This window comes from Pteropus vampyrus, unplaced genomic scaffold, assembly GCF_000151845.1.
Source record: "Pteropus vampyrus isolate Shadow unplaced genomic scaffold, Pvam_2.0 Scaffold66, whole genome shotgun sequence".
Lineage (NCBI taxonomy): Eukaryota > Metazoa > Chordata > Mammalia > Chiroptera > Pteropodidae > Pteropus > Pteropus vampyrus.
In genome coordinates, this window is record NW_011888847.1 from 5032648 (window position 1) to 5045444 (window position 12797).

The 12797-nt window shown below is 38.5% G+C and overlaps 1 protein-coding gene and 1 pseudogene across 7 annotated transcripts in view; both read left to right on the top strand.

Annotated features, from left to right (window-relative positions):
• Positions 1-12797, top strand: part of THADA (THADA, armadillo repeat containing) — a 296280-nt gene that overhangs the window by 166031 nt on the left and 117452 nt on the right. The window lies entirely within an intron of this gene.
• On the top strand, positions 4111-4229 carry LOC111740646 (annotated as a pseudogene).

Below are 12797 nucleotides of genomic sequence, written 5' to 3' on the forward strand. Positions count from 1 at the left end.
TGGGACTATGGAAGAAAGACTCAAATTATAGGACATTAAAAAAAAAAAAAGAAGAACATGTGGGATTCATTTCTCAATTTTAAAAACCAGAGGTTCATAATTGCCATGTTGAAATGGTTGGAAGTAACACACATCAGAAAAGGTGAGATTGTATAGCAGATTCACAAGAGCCAGTGGTAAATGACATGAAATCTCAATAAAGGCTAGATAAGAGCCCTGGACATTACCTCATTTGGAACAACACTGGCAGAACTACCATGTCTTTTAAATAGAATTAACCGTCTGTTTTCATTGCCAAAATTCTGCATGTTGAGGACTTAAGATTATTACTAGGTTACTTATCATTCTTGAGAAATCACATTGGAGTCCAAAAAAGTTCTCTTGTATTTGAGGAAGCGTTTAGCCAACAATCATGAGGAAAGATTTATTCTGATTCTTGGGCACTTAACTTACCCTTTGGTGTTTCAGAAGGAAACATGTATATACCATTTGAAGTAAAGTTTGAGTTTCGAGTTGTTTTGTTTCCTATCGATTTTGGTTATTTTATTTTATTTTATTTTTTTTTTTTGCTGTTGTTATAAAAAGGTGATCTCTGCTCTTTCATTAATTAAGGTTGTAATATAGGTAAGGTAAAATTGGCAGTTGAGGCACTTTACCTTCTACGTAAGCAGAAAAATAACTTTTGCATATTATCTGAACTTTCTAGGCAAAAGTATTTTTTTTTTCCTTCAGTTAATGCAACTAATCACCACAGTTCTACATATCCCTTTGCCAGTATTAAACATTTTCAGTTTTTACCAGCAGGATCTGTTAAATACTTTTATGCCCCCAAATCTGGAGCCTTGATTTCTGCACTTTTAGAATTCTGAGTCAAAAAGATTCTGCATTTTTGGCTGTGGAGCTGAGCAGCAGTGCTGCATACTTGGGTTGACATGTATTATTAGCCAGGGACGGACCTCAGACAGCCTAGGCCCACACATTTGGAAAGTTTGCCATAAAGAAGCAAAGTAAATGTTTCGAGCACCTCCTGCATTTTACACAAGTTGCATTAATACTCTCAGCAACCCAGCAAAGTATGTGCTATTCGTATGGCCCCCCACAACACCCCAACCTCAGTCTCTGATGAGGAAATTGAGGTAAGCCTGAGAGAGTGACTTGCATAATGTCACAGAGGTAGAAGGGGTAAAGATAAAATATTAAACCCTGAGGCCTGTGCTCTTCCTCTCTTTAAAACGTGCTGCCTCTCTGATATTGATGTGAATAACAACATTTTATGCCTAGGGAAACCAAACCAAGAACCCATCTTTGCTTTTTTAAATTCCTTGTCACTCAGTAGGTCTCCTTAAATCTAATTTGATATGATTGGACACAAAGTAAGTCCATCAGTATTATAAAGAGAGACAGAGGAAGTCAGTGAAACCCAGAGAAGCTACACCTGGTAAAAGACTTTTAAAAGTACTCATCGTACCTTCCCTCCTTCTGCTCATCTCTTTCTCATCATTTCTCTTTGGTCTCTCATTTAATACTCCTGCCCTAGAAATGTAGAATCCTCCCTTGGGACCTAGGTTAGAGCCCAGTTCGCAAACATGGGCAACCATTAGAATTGTAGATCCTAGGCCTAGGAACTGATGGGACCATGAAAAAATGGGCAATAATGAATTCAATGCAGCAGACACTGTGATATGCTTACCCTGTTCAGGGGAGCGGGTAAAAACATGAGTTTGCCTTTAAGGCTCTTACCTGCAGTATAGTCAAGTTGTGGGTTAGAAACCGAGTGAGCCAGCTAAAATAAACCCTCAGGGCCCAGGGAGCATATGAATAACACAAATGAAGATGATACAAAAATCTAAAGCCACCATACAGGGCATCAGACATAAAAGAAAATGGAAAATAAGGTCATTTCTGCCTTAGTCCGCAACACTCTGATACACTCCATGTCAGGGCTAGAGTTAGGGTCTTTGCGGGGGTGGAGAAAGGGACAGCGTGAGGACAAAAACAGAGACAGATCTTGGTATTACCTTTGTGGAAAAGAAGAACAGAAAACCAGGAAAGAAAGAAAAGTAGGCTAGTTCGGCCAGCTAGTTGTCTGAAGTAATCACTGGTCAAGAAAACAGGAATAAGGCCAACCATCCTCCCCTCTGAGAAGCACTGAAAGCAAACAGAAAGTCAGTGATAGAGGTAGCCTTAGTATAAATTCTACCGGGGTTTTCTAAATAAGAGAAACAGATGTTTTTAGAAAAAAATGTTTTTTACTAATATTGTTGCACCAAAATCTAGGACTAAATATCATTTAAAAGAAAGATCAATTCCATCTTTGAAAAATGTGACCATATAAGATAGCACCTATGCTTAAAGAATTTCAGTATCTTTTTCCTATTTCTTAAAAGTATAAATTGTGAAACAAAGTAGAATGCTCAAGCTGTCCAGAAATGGACCATTACTTGATACATTCCATTTGGTGACCTCAGGTTGGCCTATCTCCATTGCTGTTTATTCTGTACTCAGAAAATATAATTTCAGAATGGAAAATCACAAACAAAAGCATGAAATTATGCTGACGCTGTAAGTTATAAATGGATTGCTTTTTGTTTTTTGTTTTTGTTTTTTTTTTGTTAGTGTGCTCTTTTTCTTAAGTGAGTCATAAAGAAAATGCTCACTCTTGTGTCTAGTGGCCGGATTCACTCTTGATTTCTGAGGACTTGTGTTCATGCAAAAGGAGAAAAATCTAAGTTGTTAGGAATGTCCCAATCCAAAATGGGCTAAGACAAAGCTTCTTCAATGGCCTGGCTGTAGACGTGCCAAGTATTTATTGATTCCTTCAGCTCTTAGGGCCTAGCAGGCTGGAGGCTCCAGATAGTCACCTGCAGCTGGGAGTAGCAGCATCTGTTTATCCCAGAGTGCCAAAGAAAGATTATTTTATGTGTGTGCTTTGATGTGAAAAGAATTGGGAAGCACTGGGCTCTTTAAAAAAAGGGAAGAGGGCGGGGATGGGAGAGAGGGAGGGAGAGAAAGAGAAAGAGAGAGAGAAAGAAAAGAACTAAACCTTGTTAAGTCTTACCTTTTGGCAATATCTTCCTTTCTGAATATAAGCCCAGAAAAGTCACTTTTAATTAAAACGCTACTTTTGAAGATGAATTAATCCCTTCCTTATAAATATTGGAAGGTTTTTATTGGTGTGTGTTGCTTAGGGAGCTTTCACTGGGTGTGGAGGACAGCTTTTAGCTGCCAGGTCTGGGGCATCGACTGTAGTGCAATGCCACTGTCACTAGACAATGTACTGCTTTTGTTCTGTAATGCTCTGAACTTAAAGTATCAATCAGGGGTATGTAGAATTTAGAGATTTGTCAGTTGATGTATCTCCAGGCTTTTGTTACTTTTTAGTATTAGAGTAGGGAAAATAATGGTGAAAAGAACATATGTATGTATATATGTACACACACAGACATGTACACATGCATACATATATACACACACCACCTGTTGAGTGTGTGGGTATGTATATATGTGTGTTGAGTGCCTGTAGGGGTTCTTCTGGGATTGTTCCCATTGTTCTGATGAGAAAACTGAGGATGAGAGGGGTTGAGATTTGACTAAAGTTATGTAAGGAGAAATGGTCAAAAATGGAGCTGAGATTCAAAGCTTTCAAGCTTGTACAGTTAACCACTCTACTATACTACTTCTCTGGATGAGGGAAAGAGCATTCTCAGGCAAGAGTGCTCTCTCTGGAGCCTTCAAGGTATGGGGTGAAATAGAAGTTGACATTGTCTATTTATTGGCTCATTTGACAGCTGCTGATTGAGCAGCAGTTTGCCAAGTACTGTTTCAGGTCCTTGGAACACGTCAGAGAACAACAGAGACAGATCCTTGCTCTCAAAGATCACTGCTCTCACAGAGCTTACTTTCTAGAGACAAGGAGACAGGCAATAGTAAATGATATTATGATGAAATTTATTCTAATTTATTATAATAAGAATAATAAACAAGTAAATTATATCATTTACTAGAAGGTAATAATTGCTATGGACAAAATGAACGAGTAGAGAGTAAGATAAGGGGAGTCAGGGATTGGTAAGAGAGGGTGGCAGGTGGTGGTATTAAATAAGGCATCAGGTCTACGACCAAGCCACTCTGAATACTCCCGATCCCGTCTGATCTTGGAAGCTAAGCAGGGTCGGGCCTGGTTAGTACTTGGATGGGAGACCACCTAGGAAGACCAGGTGCTATAGGCGTAAAAAAAAAAAAAAAAGAAGGCATCACAATAGCCATTGTTGAAAAGATAACATTTGAGCAAATCCCACCAAAAGACCATGAATGGAAAACTTTTTTTTTCAGTAAAGAGTATACACCTTTTCTTCTGAAATTGAGTCGGTCACACACGTTTGTGTGTTCGAGGCTGCCTTCAACCATAGAGACATGTCAACAGAGTCAGCAGTAGTAGATAACCAAGGCCAGGAAGGATGCCACTACTTTAGGACTTTGTAAGCTCTACATCGGCCCTATGCTAGACGTGGAGATTACTGGGAACTATGTGAAGTCCTTTTCCATACAATCACAGTGAGTCAAGTCAGTCTGTCATGTTTCCCATGAGCTTAGACAAAGAGGAAAATATCCATCGCATCACGTTCTCTGCTTTCCAGGGTGATCTTTATCTTAACCGTCTGTACCTGGATCTTAGAGTTGTGGAGTAAATGTGGAGAACGTTCATGTATTCTTTTATTTAGCAAATAGTTGTTGAGTGATTATTAAGTACCGAATACTATGCCAGGTACCATGAAGAATACAAAGAAAAGTTAATATATAACATGTTCTCTGCCCTCAAGAGGCTTATGAGCTGCCATGGAAAACAAGCCTGTCACACCACAAACAATTACACAGAAATACCTGGCTGTGGTGTATGCCATACAAGTGGCCGAAAACACATATTTGAGAGCTAGACTAGTCTTTGTGGGGACACTGGGTCTTGGGATAAACCTTTAAACTAGTTCTCTACTGTTGAGACAAGGGACTTGTTGCGAACCAAAGCACGGAGGTGGTCATGCTGAACGTGTCTGCAGGGGACAAGGAGTAAACCAGCCTGTTGTATTCAGGAGTATGTCAGGGACAGATGAGATGTGCGATTGTCAAAGTGAGCACAGGTCAGCATGTGTGAGACCACAAATGCCAGGCCAAGCCATTTAGACTCTGTAGGCCCGTGGCCTTCAAAGTGTAGTGTGCAAGACACTAATGCATGTGGAAGAATATGTTGGCATGTTATTTCTTTTCTCTCGTCCTCTTAACTATTATTTTATATCTGATGTATAATGTACATAACGTATTTATAGAGTAGTATGTGATTTCTTAATAAGTAAGTATATAAAAGCTGGGAACATGTGCTTGAAGAGGTCATGGTGTGTAGTGAGTGAGAGCATAGACTGGAGCTGGCTTGTTTCCATCTAGATCCTACCTCTCCCCTTTGCTAGCTATGTTATTTTGGGAGAATTGATTCTTCTTCCTCTGTGAATGGGAAGATAAAATCTACCTCATAGGTTGCTTGTGAGGGTTAAATGAATTAATACGTGTGTAGTGCCCAGCAAAGTCTCTGGCATATAGTGAGTGCCCAAGAAATGTTAGTTGCTCTTATTACTGCTTGGCGCTACACCTGCCACTGTCACCACAACCACCCCTGACAGGGGTGTGTGCTCCAGAATGAGAACACTACTGACGTAGATGGTGGATGAAAGATTTTGAGTTTAAGAAAGCCGTGTATTAGAGAAATTAATGTTGTACATTGAAATAATACTTTCAAAAATATGAGAATTCCTATTGATTTGCGAGCATGTGCATAACTGTGTGCATGACTGAAATGAATCAGTTTTCAGCAATTTTGACTTTACATGTTAGCATGCTTCACAAAAGGTTCCAACTTTCATCAGTCAATGTTCTCTACCTTCTTATAGATCATATTAAAGATTATAAGAGCTGAAATTAGTTCTGATTTTTGAAGGTTGAATTCCTGCCTATTAGGTTGTTATTCCTTGCACCTGTTTTGTTTTGAATTACAACCCCTCCCTCAGACCCCATCAGAAGCTTGATGAATCAGGAAAGGAACACTGTCACACTGTTCCAGACAAAGAAGTCTTTTACCATTCAAAGGGAGAAATTCGGAGTTCATAAAGTGAAAGGGAGATATAGGATCCTCCTAGATAGATTAATCTAGCACTCTTCTGAGTTCGTTTTTCATCTTGGAAGACCTGCTTTCCATCCCCTCTTAGCCTCATTGTTTGAGACTTTTTATGACTGAAGATAATTCTGAGTGTACTTTAAAATCACAACAGAACATCACTATGTGGGCACACTGGCAGGCTTCTGTTGTTACCTAGAATTCTTATAAAATATCTGATGGTATGTGGTCCCATTGCGTGATATGCTTCATTTGGTGGGTCTCCAGCCCGTGAAAACAGCATTATTTGTTGTTTGGTTTTAGATATGCCAATCTAATAGGGAAAAAGTAATACCTCATTGTGTTTATTGGGGAAGCATTTCTGAGATTGCAGTGCATATGTACTCGTTGTATAGCCCTTGGATTAATTTAGAGCACCCAACATGTTTTAGTGACTGAGCACAGCTGGCAGTTTAAAAGCAATGTGGTTGAGTATAGCCTCTGGCAGCCACCCCAGAGGCCTGATGTAAAATCAGCCCATGATCCTGAAGGAAAGTTTAAATAAGTAATAAAACTCTTCCTATTTTAAATTGTATTATTGATCATGACATTATTATATTTCTCTGCATTGTGTATCTCCATCCCCTTCGCCCTGTCCTTCCGTGGCAGGGTTTCTCAATATTAGCATCTTGAGCCTGGTGATTCTTGGTCATGGGCACTGTACTGTGCATTGTAATATGCGTGGTATCGTCCCCCCAGCAGATACCTATAGTGCCTACCCTCCCAGCTATTAGAGCAAAAATGTTTCCAGACATTTCCACATGTCCCCTGGGGGCCAACGCCTTTGGTCAAAGACCTTTGTTCCATGATTCCTGTGGATTTTCAACATGATTCTGTGTGGACAAGGTCTGATGCAGCTCTTTTAAATACCACTGACCATGAGAAAGACCATTTCTGACCCATGAACAAATTGTGGTTCTATAGGCTACAATGAGCTGTGCATGGGAATAAAGGAGCAGAAGGGGAATACATCACTCAGGCCAGAAATCACAAAGGAAGCACCCCTCTTCTTCTTTCTTTTCCTCTTCCTCTTCCTCTTCCTCTTGTTCTTCTCCTCTTTCTCCCAGTCCCCCATCTATTGAGATGATCATATGATTTTTATCTTCCATTTTATTAATGTGATATATCATATTTATTAATTTGCATGTGTTGAGGCACTCCTGCATCTCAGAGATGAATCTCATCCCATTTGATTATGGTATATGATCTTTTATGCTGTGTGCTATTGAATTGGTGTCAGGGTAATGCTGGCCTTGTAAAGTGAGTTTGGGAGTATTCCTTCCTCTTCAAATTTTTGTAAGAGTTTGAGAAGGATTGGCATTAATTCTTCCTTAAATGTTTGGTAGAATTCACCAGTGAATCCATCTGTCCTGGGCTTTTGGTTTGGGGGTGGGGGTGGTTTGATTACTTATCCAGTCTTCTTACTCATTATTGGCCTGTTCAGATTTTCTGTTTCTTCCTGATGCAATCTTGGTAGGTTTCTAGATATGTTGCTAAGAATTTATCCATTTCTTCTAGGTTATACAATTTGTTGGCATATAGTTGCTCGAATGCCTTTCTTACTTCTTTGCCTTATTTATTCCTGTGCTTCACTAGACCCTCAGGTAATAATGCATTTAGTCAACAAAATCATATATGCATCCAGTTCTCACAGTAGTGCCAACCATTCTGGCTACCCCGGGCCGCCTCCTCCGGCAATATGTCCCTTACTCTAGCCTTCGCTTTTAGATTATTAGGTTTTATCTTTGTTCTTGTGCATCATCTGTGTTGCTTTTCCCAATTAACAGTTCTGTAGTAATGTCATAGTGGTTGAGAAGAAAATCTGTGTACTAAAACTATCTGGGTTCAGCCTCCAGCTCCACTGCCTACTTAGATTTCTTAGCCTTCATTCGCTCTTCTGTAAAATGGGAGAACAAATTGTTTTCTGGGGATAGCCATGAAAAATAAATGAGATAAAACAGAGTGACTCTAATGGCCAGATCGTCTGTCTGCAGAAGAACTGTTCATTAGGGCAGAAAAAGGGTCTTTCGAAACTGTTCTAAAGCCTCAGTGGTTGTGACCTCTTCTGTGTGCAGATAAGTCCCATGATCGCCCTTAAGTGCAGCATGCTGTTGGGGATTCCTAGTAAGTCTAAACCTCCATATGTTCACTTCATTTGCCAAATGAAGGTAGATTGTTGCCTTCCTGCTTCATCCTCCACTTCTTTTTCTTATTAATGAAGGGATATGTGTTATATACTAGAATTAATGGCACTCTGGCACAGTTGTTTACGTATGTATGTACAGGTGTCAGATGCTTTCATATTGGACCCATGTTTATATTGAAGAGGTAATTCTCTATTTTCACTAGGATCTTGGTCATTCTCCTATTTTCTCCTTTTTAATCTTAGCAAAGTAAAATTTCTGGTGAGGGGGACATTTTTCATTAACTTCCTGAGACTCATATTTCCAAAAAGGGGACTAAAATTGTTTGGAGTTATTTTTATGTCAAATGGATTTAATGTTTTCTTTTTTAAATTGTGACTTTGAAGAGTTTATAAGTGCCAGAAAATTCCATCACTTTGGTTAATCTTCAAAGAGATCAATATAATTAACATCTTAAATGAGCTGTTTGACATTTTTTTCCCTAATTCACTACTTAAGCCTTTGAAAAGGTGTTTTTATTTCATGTAGACAGTAAGAGAGGTTTTACTTGTAAGTTTAAGTCAGTTTATAGCAAATAGACTTTATGCCTTTCCTTTCTTCTCAGATTACAGGATATATAGTCATTTTTATATCTAACATGTTTCTAAAGTGCAGTTTCAGTTTCAGTTTCCTGTTTTATAATTGATTTTTTTCAAGTATATGAGACATTTACTTGTCCAATTAACAAACTGTTCTTTTTATAATGAAAAGCAGTACTCATTGATCAGTCTATTTGAGAGACTATTTAGTCATCAGGTTTGATTTCCAGACGTTTATTTAGAGAACAGAGATACAGGGCAGTAATTTATGTTAAAATTTATGATTGAACATGCACTTATTGTGTGTGTGTGTGTGTGTGTGTGTGTGTGTGTGTGTGTGTGTGTATACATTTAGAATTAAGGTGCTAGAAATTTGAGTCTATGTTCTTTAAAGAAAGCTGTAATAGTAAATTAGAGATACAGTCTAGTCCACCAAATCAAGGCTGGAGGTGGTAGATCTCTGAAGAACATGAATACCGGTACCTTTCAGCCTGTAACGCCTAAGCTGCGGTGAGGCTCTTGCTCATGCATCCCCTACACCCTCCCCAACACCTCCTCGGCCTCATTAAAGGAAGAAGATGATATTGTTATGCAAAATATGTCTTCAAGATTATCATTTCATCTATTCTGGATAAATGTATGATTTACTTTTCTAATCTTCCTTTGTCCTAGCTTTCCCTTCTTTGTTGTTTCTATAATTTTCACTCTTTCTCTCTCCTGAAGGAAAGCACAGAATGAGTAGAGATGCACAATTTCAAGCTGTCTATCCACTTCAGAAGATATATCTTAGATAACTAACTGCTGCATCATTTATAATAAGTTTAGTCATTTTTAAATTCACGTAAAGTAGAGGTGGCCTGTGTGTGTTAGAGGTTGAGCTGTGTGTGGTGGAGGCCTAAAAACATCCCAAATTTAGTTTAAAACAAATCAAAAACAAAAATAACACCAAAAAGTCTGCCTCAGAGTTTGTATTCAAGTGAAAATTTTAGGTATTTTGGTATAGCTTTGAGGGTTGAAAATATTTTCATTTTTTTTCCTTTCCTGACTGACCCTTCAGAGGTGGAACAGGCGGCTGTAAAATATAATGAGTATTCATTCCTGGAGGAAGTCAAGCACAGTCTAGAGAGCCTTGTTATTCAAAGTGTACTGCCGGACCAGCAGCATCGGCACCACTTGGAGTTGGTTAGAAATGCAGAATCCGGGGCCACCCCAGATCTGCTGAATCAGAATCTGCATTTTCACTAGATCCCCAGTGAATCTTGTGTGCTCATTAAAGTTTAAGAAGTACTAGTCCAAATAAGCCTTTTCCAGGATGTTGTAGTGGGCCTGTAACCCAAAGTATAAAATAAATATCCATACTGATGTAAATAAATAAATGGTTGAAAAATAAATGGGGGAGAAAAGACAAATCTCTCATACAGAAGAATTCCATATAATTTATTTAGATTCTCTCCAACTCTTCCAGAAGGTGAAGCTTAACTGGGCTGCGCATAGTTAACTTGCTTCCACAGAGTATGGAAAGAGAGAGGGTGGAGAATAATTCTGCCATGTGGAAATCTGACAAACACTACCTCTAAGCTGTATGATCAAGGCTAACAGTACAGTGAAAAGTCATGGTGATAGTGTGTACCTTTGTTATAATATGGTGAGAGAATAGCATGTCACCTTTGTAGTCTTCCTCCCCAAAACTTGTAATCCTAGTCTAATAAAAAAAAAAAAATCATACCAACTCAAATCGAGGGACTTCTTATAAAATATCTGATCAGTACTCGTCAAAACTGTAAGGGTTATCAAAAACAAGAAAAAAGTATGAGGAAGTGTCGCAGACATGACAACTAAATGTAATGTGGTAACCTGGGTGTCCTCCTGGAATAGAAAAAACTAGGTGAAAACTAGTGAAACCTGAATAAAGGGAATGGAGTTTAACAATAATGTACCAATTATTTCCTTAGTTGTGACAAATGTACCATAGCAATGTAAGATGGAAACAATGGGGTAACTGGGTGAGGGATGCACAGAAAATTTCTGTACCAACTTTGCAATAATTTGATACATCTAAAACTCAGTCTAGTACACCCTACTTTCTAGTCCTCTCACTTAGAAGATCAGATTTTTTTCTCTCATAGAGTAGTAATGGATAGAGGTAAGCATGCTGTGTGTATCTAGATTGCCAGAGCCTCTGAAAGGGCTCTTCTGAATATCAGTAATTACTGATCTCTGACTTCATCTGGGTGTGGTATTTGGGCCTCAGCCTAGAAAGCAGCAGCAGAGTACTCGCATTAACCCCAAGTAGGTGTGTTGGTCGTTTGACTTCCAGGTGTGATAGAATGAGGCTTCATTGATTTAACAGGTTGTCTTCAGTACCTGAGACGGAATGTTTAGACTGCAGATCTTTATCATTGTCTGGGGGCATCCTAGTAAATTCCTAACAGCAAATTCATTTTGAGGACGGGACATTAGTTTTGTGTGTTTTCAGCTTTAGAATCCAAGAGAACTTTGAAAAGGCATTGAGTTAAATGGAGACCATTCTTGAAGAGATAATTTTCATTAAAAAAAATTGTAATAACTGTGTATGGTGTCAGATGGGTACTAGACTTCTCAGGGTGATCACTTCATAAGGTATATAAATGTCTCATCGCTGTGTTGCATATCTGAAACTAATAATATTGTATGTCAACTGTAATTGAAAAAATTTTATATCTTTTCTTAATTGTTTCAATTATATCAGCGGCTTATAGAAAACAAATCATCATCAGAAGGATCTTAAAAAAAAAAAGGAGGGGTCTTCAGGAGTGTATGCAACGGAGTCTTTGTACCTGACAGTCTAAACAGAGGAAGTTCTGCACTTTCTGTACTGTATCTTCATACACACCAAATACTAGAAGAGAGTCGTGATGGTTATATGTAGAATCCTTGGAGAGGACAAACATAGAGGACTGTTCTGTTTTCCACAAATACAACTTGAACCATGCTGTAAATACTGGCTCCAGGAGTTTCACAACGCTGATCCCGCTTCAGGGCCCCCTTTTAGTCTGAAATGACTTGCAGTTGGGTGGCGTTTCTTGTGTTGAATTGTGAACACTGACACCGATTTCACAAAATTTTCTTGCAATATGCTTTTTCTTGCTTGTATTTTGTTTTAGTCCTTTTCTTGGAGACCTTACTGGTACAGGCCCTGTGCCGACTTTCCTTTGCTGTCTTACCACCATCAGCAGCTCTGTAACAGGATTAAAGGGATACCTCAATTTCCGAAAATAGAAGTTCAAGAGGTTTACTGCCCAGCAGAGAGAAGTCAAAGTAACTACAGTTATATTCTTTTGGCATACAGATTTTCAGTTTCCCACATTGGGACCTTATATGTAGAAAATAAAAAGTTACAAAATTTTTCCCAGCGTAAAATTATATTGAAGCTCATTCTAGCTTCACTTTAATTCTCTTCTTTATTTGGTATAAGGTAGATTCACTTTAGATGTCACCCAAGACTGAAATGCCAGGCTACCATGATAGAGTATAAATAAGACACAGACCCAGTGTATTTACTGTTTGAAAACGAAAAACTATAAAGAGAAGACTGTGTTTTATTCTAGTTATTTCATTCCTACTTGATTTGCACAATTTGCAATCTAGCACTGTTTTTATTGCTCCATTCTTAGAGTTTCATTGACAAACTGGATTATTTTGTGGACAGAGGTTTTAGATCTAGGCAGACCTAGGCTTGACTTATTCTCTCCCCACTTTGTAGATATTTGGCCTAGGGAAAATCACTTAAATTCTAAACTGAAGCTTAACCGTCTGTAAAACAATGATAACATCTAATTTGTAAGGTTGATATAAGAAATAAAGATGTTATATGCACAGATTCCTGGTATAGTAGCT